This window comes from Triturus cristatus, chromosome 4_2 (genome assembly GCF_964204655.1).
Source record: "Triturus cristatus chromosome 4_2, aTriCri1.1, whole genome shotgun sequence".
NCBI classification, from domain to species: domain Eukaryota; kingdom Metazoa; phylum Chordata; class Amphibia; order Caudata; family Salamandridae; genus Triturus; species Triturus cristatus.
In genome coordinates, this window is record NC_140586.1 from 920,116,560 (window position 1) to 920,121,321 (window position 4,762).

A 4,762-nucleotide genomic window follows, 5' to 3' on the forward strand; every position below is an offset into this window, starting at 1 on the left:
CTCCAACAAGGTGTGCAAATCACAGCTCTGTTTACACAGTACTTCAAATTTCGAGGAACTAAACATAAATTTACGAATAATAATAGTACAGGTGTGCAGATCACTGCATGATGCCTGCACAGGACATTTATAAAATGATAAATTGCTATACACTTATTTTCAAAAGGTGTGCGAATCACTGGTATCTCTGCACCATTCAAATATGGTCACCAAAAAAACGCAGATGAACACTGGTGGTTAACACCACTTCCTGACACGCCAACATGCACACTACCCCTCCTACGCTGACAAAGAACAACATCTTCTTTTTATGTACCAGTTCAATTTAGTTATGCACCGGCTTCCCTGAGGCTTGCGGCTCCCAAAATATAAAAGGACACATCCAAGGCCCTGTTGCCTTGTACCACGTACCGCTACAACGATGTGACACCAACTGGACGGCTTCGCCAGCAACTTGAAGAACGCATCAAATGTTTCCATGCTCGTCGCCAATTTGGAAAGATCACAGGCACCGGATTTCAAGGTAAGAATAATTTATTTCTAATAACATTCAGGAGCAGTCACTGATCAACCACCCCAAAGCCTCGTCCACTCCAGCTGTACACTCGACTCTCCACTTAGAGTGCGGGGTTCTATAAAATCTCCAACAACCGGTGTGTGGTGAAGATTTTTCTTACAACCATCTTGCCAGCATCTTGTTGGCCAATGCGAGCGAGAAAATTAAAGCCTCCCGGAGAGATATCTCAATGCGGGCGGATGCGGCAGATTGCTACTGCTTGCATTGAGAAAGCTGCCTCTCAAGCAGAAAATCTACTAGAGTGGCCAAAAGAAGTAGTACCATTTACGCTGAATTTACAGCATGGGACAAACTCACGGTGCTAAAAATCAGCTCAAGCAGTGTGATTTACGAAATTCCGCAGCTCGCTGAACTCCATGGTATCCACCTGAGTTTCTATGTAACTCTGAGAAATTCTGCGGAGTGAAACTCCACGAGTTCTGCCCACCTCTACTCTTTAAAATCTCCCCCAACAGTCTACTCAAAGTTACCCCACATTCTAGGTCATCCCAAGAATACAACAATGCATGTCTTGCATGCTGTGAAACTACAATTATTGTTGCAAATCTCAAATCACAAAGGTGACATAGGAATTGTGGCGCTCCTTTCTATTTTCTACCTTTGTAATTGTAATGCTATGAAAAATAGCTTCTTTGTCACATGTCGAGCAATACATCTTTAGGCAGAATCCTTTGTATTTGCTAAAGTCATTTTTTATGTTCTTTAAATGTTCCCATTATGTCTCCACAAAGACCACAATTGTATTTTTTGTTGGGATATGTCCAATACATGATTTTCTTGTTTAAGTCACTTTTCTTTTCACTAGGTTTGTCAGTGACCTCATTAACATCTGGCAGTTTTTCCACTCTTAATGTGTCTGTTACTCTTGCAACTGAAGATGCTACAATTTTGATGCTTTCACTAAGGTCAATCTTTTCCTTATTTTCGATAAGTATGATGGGTGAACAAAGTGACAAAGTATGATTCAATTCATTTTTGCTCACTGTGGTACTATAACTACGTGTCAAGTTCACAAAATTGATAAGGAGGTTAATGATGTGTGGAAAAGATAGCACCTACTTTTGACATCTTAACAGTTTTTTGTAATCCAATAACTACCCCATCAGGAATTGGGATCATTAGCTGAACCATTTTTCTCTATCATGCTCATGGCCATGAAAAATACCTTGTTGGGACTATCTCTATAGATGTCTCCTCAAAGAGATTAGTGGTATAGAGATAGTTACCAGTGGGACCATTTGGAGGTAAAGGCCACTACGACTGAGAAGAGATTTAGAGAGTCATAGTTACTCACGCTGTGTAAAAGTGATTCATTGAATTTCTCCACTTTGTCATTCACAGCACGGGGCAGAGTCAGCAACTAGGCACTGACTGAGTCAAAACGCCTGTCCTGTGCCCCAGGCAGGGGTTATGGGGAGAGGCAACCATTGCATCTGGGGCAATCCACAGGAAGTGTTTGGCTCATGCTCAGACTCGCTGTCTCCCCAAAGGGTGATCCCTTGTCCAGCCACAGCGCACGCTTAGATCAGTTTCATACCATAGCCCAACTGACAGTGCCCTTAGAGCTAATGCTTATCATGACGTTACCGATCTGACTTGCCGACTTAACTTACCTACATTGTTTCAACATGCCAGAGGCTATTCACCTTGCAGACCTGCTGAGGATATGGGTAGGGCTGGGTGCGAGATTTACACCATTTCCCCTGAATTTTTAAGGATCGCCAGAGCTGTAGGTGGGACAGTAATGCTTTCCAAGACTCGTGACCATCTCTCAGGGTGACCCACTTCCAGGGCGCTCTGCCCTTTAACTAAGTACTCTCACTGAGGCCCCTTCCGGCTCCTCCGGAATGGTTTTTGTTATCACACCTGAACACCACAAGGGCACCAATCTCCACCACTCTGGGTTCGAGGATCTGAACTCTACTTCCTTTTGATTGGCCGGGGGGTATGGTTACCATCACCCATCCCTTCCGAAAGGTGCTTGCCCATCTCTTAGAACTGACTGATCCATGTTCAACTGCTGTTCACATGGAACCCTTCTTCACTTCAGCGTTCAAAGTTCTTTATTTGAATATTTTCTACAATAACACCAAGATCTGCTCCTGTGGTGACTCCACCCAGGCCCTTGCTCAGGGCTTAGCACCTGAGGATCTCAGTGCTGGTGACAGGCGGCTATGGGCCCGACGCTCCGGCTCCATCCACTTTCAGCTTATTAGTTGATTTAGTAGATGAACTGTTACACACTGCTTCATGGATTCCGACTTTCATGGCCACCATCCTACTGTCTTTATCAGCCAACACATTTTCTGGTGTCTGATGTGCATCAGACACTTTCACTCAGTGTTCAGCTCATCCCGCAGTGCCAGTTCTGCTGACCAAAAGTGGCCCACTAAGAAACTCGCATTTGATGCCCAGGTCCATATCAGCGAGCTGGGCTTCTTACTCATTTAAAGTTTGAGAATAGATTGAAAACCTTTTGGCCCCAAGTTCTCTAATCATTTGCTTTGCCAGATAAAATTTGGGTTTCTGAGCAGCAGCTACCTCTTGAGGGAAATTGCAGAAGGAACCGACTACTAGATAATTCAATTAGTCTTTCACCCCTATGCTAGGTCAGATGACTGATTTGCATGCAAGGGCCTCTACAGACCTCTACCAAAAGGTTCTCTGGCTTCCCCCTGCCCAGGCATAGTTTTTTTTTTTTATGACTTTTATTGAAAGTTCTGACAATTCTATACAGCAGTAATTACATCCATTCCTTTCCCTTGGGTTACAGTTCAGTGAGGGATCAGACATTACACAGTATCCAACATCACATATTGAAACATCTCGCACAGTACATCAATATCGTTCTCAACAATAAAGCATTTGGTTTAGTGCTTCGATTTAAGTAAGTCCGGATGCTCACGCAAATATCTTGTCAGAGGTTCCCAAATGTCCGAGGGCTTAGAGTTGGTTGGCAGTTCTTCTCCATATAGCAAAAGATTGTCCCTACAATAGAGAGCATCTAAAATCCAGCTTGTGAGAGTAGGGGATGTCTTACTATCCCAGTGCATCGCAACTCTGCGTTTTGCAAGCAACAACATAATGGCTATCAGCTTCTTTTTTTTGGATCGTGCTTGTATGTTAACGCCCAATAGAGAGAGTCGGGACACGCATGGTAGTGTACCCGGCACCAGCATTCCCAAATGGCAGGTCACATCTTCCCAAAATTTCTGTATCTTATTACAATCCCATGGAAGGTGGATAAAGTCGGCTTGGTCAGTTCCGCATCTTTTGCAGTGTGGATTATCGCGTAGTCCATACTGACACAGTTTTGCTGGGGTGTGATATGTTTGATGTAGGTATTTGAAATGGATGATGCGGAGATTTCCGTTAGGTGTGAGCAATGTAGTGAGTGTGCAACATGAGACCCAGTCTTCATCCGTTAGCGGAGTATCTAATAATTTATTCCATTTCTCACGTGCTTTGTAAGTATCGGCGCCTATTTCCGTTTGCACCATTTTATACAGTCGTGAGATCATGTTGGAGTGCGTGGTTGCAGCTATCAGTGTTTGTAGTGGTTGAAGGCTAAGGGGTTCCATGGGGAAGGAAGAATATAATTCCCTTATAGCCGCTCTGAGCCTATGATAAATGAATCTAAAGAGTAGAGATTGGTTTTGTACATACGACAGATCGTCAGAGGTAATAAAAGTTCCGTTAGGATATAGATCACCCATCTGCGTTATTCCTACCTGCTCCAGCAACCTCATACTATTTTGTTCTTGTGTGACAGATATAGCTGGGTGATGTACTAGCGGCAGGTTCGGAGTGTATAAAGGAGTCTTGTTCGCTAATTGACTGATACGTTGCCATGCTTGCGACGTTGTGCGTATCGTATTGATTTCCTGTGTTGTCAGGTGAGGTCATGTATGCGGCAGTATTTGGTGTAGTGGTATCGGATCCGCGTCGCCATCTTCCACCGCTAGGTGTGGAATGTATTTTACTGGATGATACCAGTAGTAGGCGTATTGTGCCTGGGCACATAGATAATATAAATAAATGTCAGGGACTGTAAAGCCACCAGCGGTCTATGGGAGTGTCATGGTTTTCAAACTGATTTGAGCCTGCTTTCCAGCCCATATTAATTTAACAAAGGCCGCACGTATTCTATTAAAGATTGGAGTGGCTGGCGGTATTGGTATATTA

General features: G+C 43.8%; 1 pseudogene; it reads right to left on the reverse strand.

Annotated features, from left to right (window-relative positions):
• Window positions 1-2,206: 2,206 nt before the first annotated feature.
• LOC146835408 (28S ribosomal RNA) lies at window positions 2,207-3,447 on the reverse strand (annotated as a pseudogene).
• Window positions 3,448-4,762: the final 1,315 nt, after the last annotated feature.